General features: G+C 35.7%; 11 non-coding genes across 11 annotated transcripts; 6 read left to right on the forward strand and 5 right to left on the reverse strand.

Moving 5' to 3' along the window:
• Positions 1-3,548: 3,548 nt before the first annotated feature.
• On the reverse strand, positions 3,549-3,630 carry Trnas-cga (transfer RNA serine (anticodon CGA)). The gene has a single exon. It is a non-coding gene; the product is annotated as a tRNA-Ser (tRNA).
• Positions 3,631-3,769: 139 nt separating this feature from the next.
• Trnas-uga (transfer RNA serine (anticodon UGA)) lies at positions 3,770-3,851 on the forward strand. Its single transcript has one exon. It is a non-coding gene; the product is annotated as a tRNA-Ser (tRNA).
• A 2,495-nt stretch (positions 3,852-6,346) lies between these two features.
• On the forward strand, positions 6,347-6,428 carry Trnas-uga (transfer RNA serine (anticodon UGA)). The gene has a single exon. It is a non-coding gene; the product is annotated as a tRNA-Ser (tRNA).
• A 342-nt stretch (positions 6,429-6,770) lies between these two features.
• On the reverse strand, positions 6,771-6,852 carry Trnas-cga (transfer RNA serine (anticodon CGA)). The gene has a single exon. It is a non-coding gene; the product is annotated as a tRNA-Ser (tRNA).
• A 127-nt stretch (positions 6,853-6,979) lies between these two features.
• Trnas-uga (transfer RNA serine (anticodon UGA)) lies at positions 6,980-7,061 on the forward strand. The gene has a single exon. It is a non-coding gene; the product is annotated as a tRNA-Ser (tRNA).
• A 334-nt stretch (positions 7,062-7,395) lies between these two features.
• Positions 7,396-7,477, reverse strand: Trnas-uga (transfer RNA serine (anticodon UGA)). The gene has a single exon. It is a non-coding gene; the product is annotated as a tRNA-Ser (tRNA).
• A 127-nt stretch (positions 7,478-7,604) lies between these two features.
• Positions 7,605-7,686, forward strand: Trnas-uga (transfer RNA serine (anticodon UGA)). Its single transcript has one exon. It is a non-coding gene; the product is annotated as a tRNA-Ser (tRNA).
• Positions 7,687-8,073: 387 nt separating this feature from the next.
• On the forward strand, positions 8,074-8,155 carry Trnas-uga (transfer RNA serine (anticodon UGA)). The gene has a single exon. It is a non-coding gene; the product is annotated as a tRNA-Ser (tRNA).
• A 1,837-nt stretch (positions 8,156-9,992) lies between these two features.
• Positions 9,993-10,074, reverse strand: Trnas-gga (transfer RNA serine (anticodon GGA)). Its single transcript has one exon. It is a non-coding gene; the product is annotated as a tRNA-Ser (tRNA).
• Positions 10,075-10,194: 120 nt separating this feature from the next.
• Positions 10,195-10,276, forward strand: Trnas-uga (transfer RNA serine (anticodon UGA)). The gene has a single exon. It is a non-coding gene; the product is annotated as a tRNA-Ser (tRNA).
• A 304-nt stretch (positions 10,277-10,580) lies between these two features.
• Positions 10,581-10,662, reverse strand: Trnas-cga (transfer RNA serine (anticodon CGA)). Its single transcript has one exon. It is a non-coding gene; the product is annotated as a tRNA-Ser (tRNA).
• Between the last annotated feature and the right edge of the window lie 2,971 nt (positions 10,663-13,633).

Genomic DNA, 13,633 nt, shown 5'->3' on the forward strand with positions numbered 1-13,633 from the left:
TTATTATCATTTTTTATGGTTTAACAGTTCGAGCAAACATGTCACCACTTAAATTTCTGTCCTATATTGGCACGAGTACAAACGTCAAAATTATGTCATTACCTGTATAAATCTCGATGCATATTTATAAGGAGACATTCACATAAAAATTGCACTGAATGTGTCTCCAAATGGATGAATTCACTCAAATGTCAAATGCTGAGCAATCTTGAGAAGAACCCGGTACAAACTATGCTATGCTTCGTAGTTCTCACTGTATAAGGATTGCTTGTTTATCTTAATACGCGACCGGAGAGGGACAAGAAATTTGCAACCAACACACAGCGTGCGAACGGAGAAACACAGGCAATGTACAAACATTTCACAATACGCGATCTGAAAGAAACAAGCAATGTATAAACACCACAAATTACGCAACACGAGAGAGACAAGCAATGTACCAACATCACATAATACGCAGCCTGGGATAGACTTGTAAAGTATAGATACTATAGAATACACGACCTGAGTCAGACAAGCAATGTACAAACATCACATAATACGCGACCTGAGAGAGACGAGCAATGTACAAACATCACAAATTACGCAACACGAGAAAGACAAGCAATGTACAAACATCACATAATACGCGACCTGAGAGAGACGAGCAATGTATAAACACCACAAATTACGCAACACGAGAGAGACAAGCAATGTACAAACATCACATAATACGCGACCTGAGAGAGACGAGCAATGTATAAACACCACAAATTACGCAACACGAGAGAGACAAGCAATGTACAAACATCACATAATACGCGACCAGAGAGAGACGAGCAATGTTCAAACAACACAGAATACGCACCGAAGAGAGACAAGCAAAGTACAAAGAACACAGAATAACCGACCTAAGAGAGACAATCAATGTACAATTAACTGGATTTAGGTCGAATATGTGTACTATAGATATTATGTTCGTACTTCTTGGTTTATTAATGCTCTTAATCAAGGTAAGCAACTGTGTATTTCTCGATTTTACTAAAGCCTTTGATTATGTTGTTCGGGATAATCTCTGGAGTAAACTTATTAAGTTAGGATTACGAGGAAAATATTTGTGATCATTAAATCTATGTATTCATCAGACAAATATAGGGTAAAGCATTGTAACTAGTTGAGTGGAACATATGAACGTGTAATATGTGTACGACAAGGAGAATGTTTATCGCCTTTCTTGTGTTCAATGTTTTTAAACGATTTAGAATAAATTTTCTATGAAAAGGGTATTTATGGTATCAATATTGATTCGTTCAAACTTTTTCTAATACTTTATGCTGATGATATTATTGTGTTTGCTAATAATGCTGCGAAATTACAGGAAAGTCTTCATTTATTATCAGAATATTGTGAACGTTGGAAACTAGTTGTAAATACTGATAAAACAAAAAAAAATGTTTTAAGGAAAGGAGGACGGCTGCCGTCAAATAACATTTTTATTATAATGGTAATGAAATTTAGACTGTTTATAAGTTTAATTATCTGGGAATGTTTTTTTTACTCCCGGGGGCTCATTTTCAAATGCCCAAAATACAATTATAGGTCAAGCTTTAAAAGCAATTTTCAAGATGAACAAGTATTTGTATAAATTTACGGACCTTACTATTAAACATAAGCTAGACATGTTTGATAAGCTTATTTCGCCCATTCTAAATTATGGTAGTGAAGTCTGGGGCTTTGTCAAAGGCAACACCATAGAGCGAATACATATGCAATACTGTAAAAGATTGTTGGGTGTTAAAAAAAGTACACAGAATGATTTTATTTATGGTGAGATTGGACGTGTAAATTACCAGTCAATTAGATCCAATACGATTACAAAGTATTGGGTTATGTTATTACGTACATGTGATAATAAGTTTAATAAGAAAATATATCTTACTTTATTGAATGACTGTGAAAGGTATCTTAATAAGAAAAAATAGTGTTCGTTATTACGAAATCTATTGAGCTCACGCGGTATTTATGATGTATGACTCTTCCAAGGAGTAGATAATGATAAATTATTTCTTGCTTATGTCAAACAGAGACTAAATGATAATTTTATCCAAAAACTGGAACGGAAGATTAGATGTCTCTAGTAGAGCATTGTTTATAACAATATAGCATGTTTTAAACTCCAATCTCATGCAGTATTAAAATGTTTCGATTTAGTTTATCAAGGTAACGTGTACCTGCACAGAGACTTATGATCGAGAGTTGAAGATTGGCGAAGCCCAATCCTAAACCCATTGATGAGAGGAAATGTAACACATGTCAAGTCTTAGAAGACAAATATCACTTTGTCCTGGAATGTGGCCTATACTCTGATATAAGACGTAAATATATTCCACTATCCTATAGACGTAGACCAAACATGCAAAAGTTTATCCACTTAATCGCATCTGATAAAGAAAACCTATTAAGAAAACTTAGTATATATGTTTACAGTGCATTTTAGTTAGATCAGTTGATATGTATGCGTCCTAATTCTTGCATGTGTATTGTGATCTATCCGTTTATCATGTAACGTTTTGTATTATGTAGTTAGTTATGAATATAAATGATATATGGAAATGCTTCTAGTGAAGTAACTCTACCTTAAACAAAATAAATACGCGTTTAATAGTACGTATGCTTACTTAAATCTATAAGTGTTTATTAAATTTAACTTTTCACTTCGACACTTACTTTCTGTCTGTATTGTTACTAGACTGAATATTTACACAAAGTTTTCATGTACGATGATTCTCTGAAGTATGTTACCTTACCAGTTTTAAACTAATCTTACCTGATTCAGATAAGACTATTACCAAAATAAATTTTAAGGTTTTAGTGATTTCCCTTAGGCTCCCTATAGTTTCGTTTTGTATAGGTTGTCCGATATAGGGAGTTACAGATATTTGCAAATATAACTCTCATCATAGAACAACTATTGTATACATGTATACCCTTTATTTCCACTTATCTGTGATTAAACATATAACTTTATTGACATGTTAATTGTTAATGTTGTACAATATTTTGATTTACTGCACTTGATGTTTTTGTGTATTTGATATTTATTTTTACTTTTGGTTTGTAATTTGTATGCATGGAATCACCTGAAAACACTATATTGTATATTAATTGTCCACATGGGCAATGACCTTCTGGATATTCTGTAAATAAATCTTGAATTTTGAAAGCTTAAATCTTGAATCTATAATACAGTTATATCATTTCTTATACATCAACATTTTAAATATGTATACAAAGTTTTTCAAATTTGTATTATATATACACACAAGGTCCATAAAAATGTTTAACTTTTTAAAATTAGCCTTATCTCGCCAGTCTGACTGTCAAAAGCTGAATGACCAATTCACTGACCAATACTACATTTTCTCGTGCTGACTTACAGCGCCACATAGCGTTCGTAACATTTAACTAAGGGAATTAATTATTTTCTAATTCGTAAACTCAAACTAAGAAAAAAACGTTTCATCATGGATAGCCAGAACCGGTTGCAATGAAATCACCAAAAAAGGAAGCGCTGCGAGCAGGATTCGGACCTGCGCGGGCAGAGCCCATTTGATTTCGAGTCAAACGCCTTAACCACTCGGCCATCACAGCTGTGTACAAAGTACATAAGTTAAAGTGAAATGGTTATAGCGGTATAAGACAGACTATTAATAGTCATAAACTTGTTATTCAGTAACAACGATTACACAAATTTCTCGATTAGGTAGCAAAGAGCAAAAGGTAATAACAAGCTGTGATGGCCGAGTAGTGAAGGCGTTGGACTTGAAATCCAATGGGGTCTCCCCGCGCCGGTTCGAACCCTGCTCGCAGCGATATATTTTGAGTGTAAGCTGTTGAAATGATATGACAAACACATGAACTGAAATTATTTAATATCAATACTGATGATAGTTTAAGGCAATTACAAATACGACATTAAACATGCCATCAATAAATAATGATAGGAAATATGTAAATCATTGATCCTGTTACAAACAATAACATCAGGTAAAGCTTAAACCGCTGAACAAATGCAGGTAATAATACGGCTATATAGAACTTCGAACTTCAAATTTTATTGACAAAAGCAGCATGTACATACATATGATACAATTAACACACAGTGAAAAAGAGCGAACTATATTTCTTTCATGCTTGTCGATGAAATATGGGGTATTATTAGTGAAATAACAACAGTGAAAATATCAATTTGATATACATTGCAAAATAAGGAGAGAAAATATCAACTTTCAGATCTACTTTTAAAATCCTTTGTAGTTACTTCCCCTTGTTCAAAACAGAACACTTCACTTTGAACCGGAAAATGTTGGTAAATTTAACGAAATGTTTAAATAAATATATATTTGGAACAACTTACCGTTTGTTACCGGTTATCCCGTTTATCAAACGTGTTTTTGATCTTGAAGCTGAATGTTCGGATATTTGCTTTCATACCCAACAAATTACAGACGAAAACAACTGTTCGAACATAAAATGAATGTTATATCATCGTTCAAATGTATTTTGAACTGTTTGCCGTTGTAATACGTAAAACGAGCTTCTCGGAAAATTCACACCGCAATTTACAGATAATCTGATATTTTTACCCACCCACCCCTCAAAATATGTCAGCAAACTAGCGTGGTCCTCATCATTACCTTGAAAACGACCGGTTTTCAAGCGAAACAGACTGATCTCTGACAGTAAGATGACTAAATATCCATGTATCATGAAACACACGCTAAAAATAAGAAAAATGTTTAAAATCCAATTATTATCCGCACTTGTTTTGCTAACACATTTGACCTTCCAAATTTTCATTCGTTAAATCGCGGCGTTGTAATTTGGTTATGCATTCATGCACCGCTTAAAATAAAAGTGTTTCCGTTATTTTATTGGAACATATTTGCACTTATAAAACGTCATTTATTACTGTTCATAAAAGCTTTGCCCTAAAAAACGAGCGATCAAAAAACTTTAAGAATAAATAGCAGAGAATTTTCTCAAATTCCGGAAATAGAACAGTTGACAGCTATAATTTTGTGTGAGGGGCACCCCCTTGGGTAGCGGCGTAAATAACACCCTTTTCAAAAAAAGGGAGTAATTAAGAACTAAATTAAAAAAAACTAATAAAACTCCGAAAACAAGCATAAAAGAAACAGAACATTTGTTTATTTCAGTGTAAGATCGTATTTTATTTCACTCGAGATCATAGAAAAACTAATAACTCTTAATATTTTGTTAATTGTACACTCATCGTTTAAAACACATACATTTTCTATCGACTAGTAAAATACCTGAATAACTTCCCTTTTCAATGTTTTATTGAAGTGCTGATAATCTTAAACATTTCATATGTTCTGAAAATATCGTCTTTGATCAGCACTATCAATCACGCATAAGGAATGAATTTTTCTAGGTAGATATACCCAGTAATTTTATTTAATGGAAAAATACGAAATAACTGCTAAACTTAAATAAATTGTAAACTTGTGGTACTTCAGTTAATAAGTTTCAATGCATTGTACACATTAATACCAAGTTTATGACAGTTTTCGACAATTTTCTTTTTTTTCTTGCAAATTGATCATCTGGTGCACAGTTGCTTTAACATCAGCCTTTAGTCTTATATTCATTAAACGAAGATGATCAATAGCTTGTAGCTAATGTTACCATGTTGAATGTAACCGATGTAAAATAAAGATTATCTTTTCTTATCTAAAAGTTAATTCGTGTTGCCCAACTTGAGATATTGACAGAAATACAAAATTCATTGATTGTTGGACTTCCCTCTGATAAATGTTTATAAGTCATGTATTGACAGAAGCACAACACACGTATTTTGTTTAGTATTTTCAACAACGCTTGAATTAAAGCAACTTCCCTCAGATAACTGCATTATGATGTATTTTGTTGTTAAATTCGAGCCCTGCTCGCAGCGAAATGTTTTGAGGGCGAGTTGTTTAAATTATCATTCATACGAAATAATTATATGTGGTTCAATACTAGTATTGATGCTAAAATTTGGGCCGATGGATATTTAGGATACACCCTCTTTCACTATTGATTGAATTCAACTTCCCTCAACATGTTTAATGTTTGCAATCACGAAAACAAAGCGATGCGAGCAAGATTCGGACCTGCGCGGGCAAAGCCCATTTGACTTCGAGTCAAATGCCTTAACCACTCGGCCATCACAGATGTGGCATAGTACGTGAGATTAAGTTAAATGGTAAAAGCGGTATAACACTATTCATATTCATAAAATTGTTTTTCAATAACAACGATAACGCAAGTTTCTGAATTAGATGGCAAAGTGTAATAGCAAGCTGTGATGGCCGAGTGGTTAAGGCGATGGACTTGAAATCCAATGGGGTCTCCCCGCGTAGGTTCGAACCCTGCTCGCAGCGAAATATTTTGAGGGCGAGTTGTTTAAAATACCCTACACACGATGTAAACTTACGTGATAAAATATCAGTATTGATGTTAAAGTTTAGGCCAATGCGTATATAGGATTTATCTACTTTTACTGTGTCAATTTCGCATTTAAACGAATTGTCAAACACATGCATCAAAATAATCACATGGCGAAATATGGTGGTCTTTTCTCTGATAGAAGTTCACACTTAATGTACACAACACACGGTTCACAACACATGGAATTTGTTTTGCATTATCAAAAACCCTTGATTTAATTCAACTTCCCTCAACATTTTCATGTCTGTTAGTGTATATAAAATCACAAAACAAAGCGCTGCGAGCAGGATTCGAACCTGCGCGGGCAGAGCCCATTTGATTTCGAGTCAAACGCCTTAACCACTCGGCCATCACAGCTGTGCCATAGTACATGAGATTAAGTTAAATGGTAAAAGCGGTATAACACTATTCATTTTCATAAAATTGTTTTTCAATAACAACGATAACACAAGTTTCTGAATTAGATGGCAAGGAGTAATAGCAAGCTGTGATGGCCGAGTGGTTAAGGCGTTGGACTTGAAATCCAATGGGGTCTCCCCGCGCAGGTTCGAACCCTGCTCGCAACGATTTGTTTTGAGGGCGAGTTGTTTAAATTATCATTTCACGATGTAAAAAGACGTGATTCAATATCGGTATTGATGCTGATCTGTAGGCTGATGCATAAACCGACTTTTACTGTGACAGTTTCACATTTGAACGAATTTTAAACACATGCATCATTATATATTCACATTGCGAAATATGTTGGTCTTCTCTCTGATAAACGTTCACAATTAATGTATTTACAAAACACATGGTTCAGAACACATTGATTTTGTTTAGCATTTTCAACAACCCTTGACTTAACTTCACTCAACATTTTAAATGTCTGTTAGTGTAAATGAAATCATAAAAACAAAGCGCTGCGAGCAGGATTCGAACCTGCGCGGGCAGAGCCCATTTGATTTCAAGTCCAACGCCTTAACCACTCGGCCATCACGGCTCTGTATTATGATTATAGTTATAGTTAAATTCGTATTGCGGAATAACACTTTTGATATTTATAAACCTGATATTCAATAACAACGATATCGCAAGTTTCTCCATTAGATAGCTAAGGTAGATATCAAGCTGTGATGGCCGAGTGGTTAAGGCGTTGGACTTGAAATCCAATGGGGTCTCCCCGCGCAGGTTCGAACCCTGCTCGCAGCGATTTGTTTTGAGGGCGAGATGTTTAAATTATCATTCATACGAAATAATTATATGTGGTTCAATACTAGTATTGATGCTAAAATTTGGGCCGATGGATATTTAGGATACACCCTCTTTCACTATTGATTGAATTCAACTTCCCTCAACATGTTTAATGTTTGCACTCACGAAAACAAAGCGATGCGAGCAAGATTCGGACCTGCGCGGGCAGAGCCCATTTGACTTCGAGTCAAACGCATTTACCACTCGGCCATCACAGATGTGGCATAGCACGTGAGATTAAGTTAAATGGTAAAAGCGGTATAACACTATTCATATTCATAAAATTGTTTTTCAATAACAACGATAACGCAAGTTTCTGAATTAGATGGCAAAGTGTAATAGCAAGCTGTGATGGCCGAGTGGTTAAGGCGATGGACTTGAAATCCAATGGGGTCTCCCCGCGCAGGTTCGAACCCTGCTCGCAGCGAAATATTTTGAGTGCGAGTTGTTTAAAATACCCTGCACACGATGTAAACTTACGTGATAAAATATCAGTATTGCTGTTAAAGTTTAGGCCAATGCGTATATAGGATTTATCTACTTTTACTGTGTCAATTTTGCATTTGAACGAATTGTCAAACACATGCATCAAAATATATTCACATGGCGAAATATGGTGATCTTTTCTCTGATAAAAGTTCACACTTAATGTACACAACACACGGTTCACAACACATGGAATTTGTTTTGCATTATCAAAAACCCTTGTTTTAATTCAACTTCCCTCAACATTTTCATGTCTGTTAGTGTATATAAAATCACGAAAACAAAAGCACGATTCGAACCTGCGCGGGCAGAGCCCATTTGATTTCGAATCAAACGCCTTAACCACTCGGCCATCACAGCTGTGGAACTAACTTAGTTAAAGTCTAATGTTTATTTCAGCAGAATACTATTGATATTCATCACCTCATTCAATAACAACGATAACACAAGTTTCTGAATTAGATGGCAAAGAGTAATAGAAAGCTGTGATGGCCGAGTGGACTTGAAATCCAATGGGGTCTCCCCGCACAGGTTCGAACCCCGCTCGCAGCGATATGTTTTGAGTGCAAGCTGTTTAATGATGTATGTTATTGTTTAAAAGAATTCCAACACATTAATTGCTGAGAGCAGGATTCGGAACATCATGTTCGCGGAGTCCATTTGAATTTGATTTAACATTGATACTGTCTTTAAATCATTAAATCAGGTTCGAACCCTGCTCGAAGCGGAATGTTTTGAGTGCAAAGTGTTAAATAATGTATGTTATTATTTAAACGAAATCACAAAAATTAAGTGCTGGAAGCAGGATTCGGACCTGCATTGGCATGGCCCATTTGATTTCGATTTAACATTTATAATGTCTTTAAATCATGGATAGCCAGAGTTGGTTACAATGAAATCACCACAACAAGCACTGCGAGCAGGATACGAAGCTTCACGGTCAGATCGTATTTCATTTCACGAGTGTCATAGAAAATATAGTCTTACACTGAAATAAACAAATATTCTCTATGTATTTAGTATATAGCAACAGCAGAGTGTTTTGTAATTCAATCTAGCTTTGATATTACCAACCTCATTTTAAAGTTTTCTTACTGAGGTGGATAATATGAAAAACTACTTTTAAATATTTATGTTATGCCATGATAGATTGCAAAGATAGTTACATCTTTATCTTTTGTTAATTGTTTACAGGAATATCAAGGGACACTCATCTTTTAAAACATATACATTTTCTATCGACTCGTAAAATACCTGAATAATTTCACTTTTCAATGTCTTGAAGTGCTGATAATCTTAAACATTTCATATATGTTCTGAAAACATCGTCTTTGATCAGCACTAAATCAATTTCAAACGAAAATAAATAGTTCTTAAGTTTACATTGCAATACAAATTTAAGCAAATAATAATTGGAAGCATTCCAGTTTTATTTGAGCTATTGACAGAAATAGAAAAATCATTGAATGATTGTTGGACTTCCCTCTGATAAATGTTTATAAGTCATGTATTGACAGGAGCACAACACACGTATTTAGTATTTTCAACAACGCTTGAATTAAAGCAACTAAATTGTTAAATTCGAACCCTGCTCGCAGCGAAATGTTTTGAGGGCGAGATGTTTAAATTATCATTCATACGAAGTAAACATACGTGGTTCAATAGCAGTATTGATGCTAAAAATTGGGCCGATGCATATATAGGATACAACCTCTTTTACTATTGATTATATTCAACTTCCCTCTGCATGTTTAATGTTTCCAATCACGAAAACAAAGCGCTGCGAGCAGGATTCGGACCTGCGCGGGCAGAGCCCATTTGACTTCCAGTCAAACGCCTTTACCACTCGGCCATCACAGATGTGGCATAGTACATGAGATTAAGTTAAATGGTAAAAGCGGTATAACACTATTCATATTCATAAACTTGTAATTCAATAAAAACGATAACACAAGTTTCTCCATTAAGGACTATTTGCAAGCTGTGATGGCTGAGTGGTTAAGGCGTTGGACTTGAAATCCAATGGGGTCTCCCCGCGTAGGTTCGAACCCTGTTCGCAACAAAATGTTTTAAGTGCAATTTGTTATATAATGTATGTTATTGTTAAAAATAAATGCAACACATTAAGTGCTGAGAGCAGAATTTCGACCTGCATGGGTTGAGCCCATTTGAATTCGATTTAACATTAATGTTGTCTTTTAATCATTGATAGCCAGAATTGGTTACAATGAAATCACCACAGCAGGCACTGCGAGCAGGATTCGAAGCTTCACGGGCAGAGCCCATTTCATTTCAAGTCAGAATTAATATTATCTGTTCGTCATGGATAGCCAGAACCGGTGACAGTGAAATCACTAAAAACAAAGCGTGGCGAACAGGATTCGAACCTGCGCGGGCAGAGCCCATTTGATTTCGAGTCAAACGCCTTAACCCATCGGCCATCACATCTGTGCCATAGTACATAAGTTAAATGGTTATAGCGATATAACACTATTGCTATTCATAAACTTATTATTCAATAACAACGATAACTTAAGGTTCTCCATTAGATAGCAACGAGTGATGGCAAGCTGTGATGTTGGACTTGAAATCCAATGGGGTCTCCCCGCGCAGGTTCGAACCCTGCTCGCAGCGAAATGTTTTAGGTGCAAGTTGTTGAAATAACAAACAAATAAACTGAAATGATTTAATATCAGTACTGATGATCAACTGTTCTCCATTTCATTATTTCGATGAATATGAGTATTTCACTAAATACTTCTCAAAAAAAAAATGCTACCTCACTACCGGTTTTAAATTAACTGTACACCAGATGATCAAATTGCAAGAAAAAAAAGAAAATTGTCGAAAAATGATACAAACTTGGTATTAATTTGCACAATGCATTGAAACTTACTAACAGAAATACCACACAGTTTACAATTTATTTAAGTTTAGCAATTATTTCGTATTTTCCATTAAAATAGATTACTGGGTATGTCTACCAAGTAGAATTCATTCCTTATGCGTGATTGGCTAGTCGATGTTATCACGTGATATTACCAAGCTAGGTATATAGCATAAATATACCACGCATTAGAAGTAAGCCTTCGTAGCACAGTGGATACAGCACTGGACTGGAATTTTGGCGACACGGGTTCGAACCCGGTCTCCGAAACATTTTTTTTTTTACATTTTGGTACTTTTTTACATTTTTAATATCGAAGCGTAACACATCCTATTAAATAATTGTCCTGAGTTTCGTTACATTTTTTTTGGTGCCGATCTGGTGTACAGTCCCTTTAATATCATCAATTCCGATAATAAACACATAATATAACCTATTACACACTGTACAACTATTCAATATTTGAATTATCTCCCTTAAGCCGTATCAAGCTTTTACTTAAGAACTAGTTGTGCTCTATAAGCCGTATGCTATTTTTCATTGTTGTGTTCGCTTGCTGTTATTGTTTCCTCTGCAGTATTCACGTAACGTGTAATCGTAACTTAAGGATTCATGTCGTTTCTCACATTTAAAGTGTATTTCCTGAGCTCTTGACCCTTTGGATTAATGGTTTGGTGTTACAACAAGGGATGTTCAGGATGCCATCAGGTCTAGCTTTATTCTTATGAATGCATTATGATCTATAGTATAGGGATAAGTCCAGAAAACGCAAACAAATGTGATCGTGTAACTTCTTAGAGGATTTGTTGGTTTATGTATTCCGATATAATCTTTTGTTACACGACGTATTTATTCTCCTGAATAAATAGTACTGAAGTATGAAGTTCAAAATTTTGACAGGAAAAACTTTTCATATTTTAAATAGTACATAATATGCTATATAGTTTATATTTTAAAGTAAGTTATTGAAACTAAAATTCAACTACAGGAAAACCCGAAGATAATATTTTTTATAGAAGACTTAATTCAAAGACATCAGCGTAAGACCTAACAAAATCTAGGAAAATAAAGACAATCAGTGAACAAACGACCGGAGAGAGACAATATAATGTACAAACAACACAGAATACCCGACCTGAGAGACAAGCAATGTACAAACAACACAGAATACCCGACCTGAGAGACAAGCAATGTACAAACAACACAGAATACCCGACCTGAGAGACAAGCAATGTACAAACATCACAGAATAGCCGACCTGAGAGACAAGCAATGTACAAACAACACATAATACCCGACCTGAGAGACAAGCAATGTACAAACAACACAGAATACCCGACCTGAGAGACAAGCAATGTACAAACAACACAGAATACCCGACCTGAGAGACAAGCAATGTACAAACAACACAGAATAGCCGACCTGAGAGACAAGCAATGTACAAACAACACAGAATAGCCGACCTGAGAGACAAGCAATGTACAAACAACACAGAATACCCGACCTGAGAGACAAGCAATGTACAAACAACACAGAATACCCGACCTGAGAGACAAGCAATGTACTAACAACACAGAATACCCGACCCGAGAGACAAGCAATGTACTAACAACACAGAATAGCCGACCTGAGAGACAAGCAATGTACAAACAACACAGAATACCCGACCTGAGAGACAAGCAATGGACAAACAACACAGAATACCCGACCTGAGAGACAAGCAATGTACAAACAACACAGAATAGCCGACCTGAGAGACAAGCAATGTACAAACAACACAGAATACCCGACCTGAGAGACAAGCAATGTACAAACAACACAGAATACCCGACCTGAGAGACAAGCAATGTACAAACAACACAGAATAGCCGACCTGAGAGACAAGCAATGTACAAACAACACAGAATACCCGACCTGAGAGACAAGCAATGTACAAACAAAGTACAAACATCACAGAATACGCGCCCTAAGAGAGACAAGCAATATACAAACAACACAGAATACGCGCCCTAAGAGAGACAATGTATATGTACAAACATCACAGAATACGCGCCCTAAGACAGACAAGATATGTACAAACAACACAGAATACGCGCCCTAAGAGAGACAAGATATGTACAAACATCACAGGCGCCCTAAGAGAGACAAGCAATATACAAACATCACTGAATACGCACCCTAAGAGAGACAAACAACATACAAACAACACAGAATACGCGACCGGAGAGAGACAATAAAGGTACGAACAACACAGAATACGCGACCTCAAAGAGTCTAGCAATGTACAAAACGGCACAGAATACGTGCTCGGGGAGAGACAGGCAATATACGGACAACACAAAATACGCGACATGAGAGAGACAAGCAAAGTACCAATATAACAGAATACGCGACCGGAAAGAGACACGCAATGCACCAACGTCACAGAATACACGACCTCAGAGTTCGAGGCTTGAGAGAGACGAGCAATTTACTAACAACACAGAATATGCGACCTTAGAGAGACAAGCAATGTATAAATACACAAAATAT

Source organism: Mya arenaria, chromosome 15 (assembly GCF_026914265.1).
Source record: "Mya arenaria isolate MELC-2E11 chromosome 15, ASM2691426v1".
NCBI lineage: Eukaryota > Metazoa > Mollusca > Bivalvia > Myida > Myidae > Mya > Mya arenaria.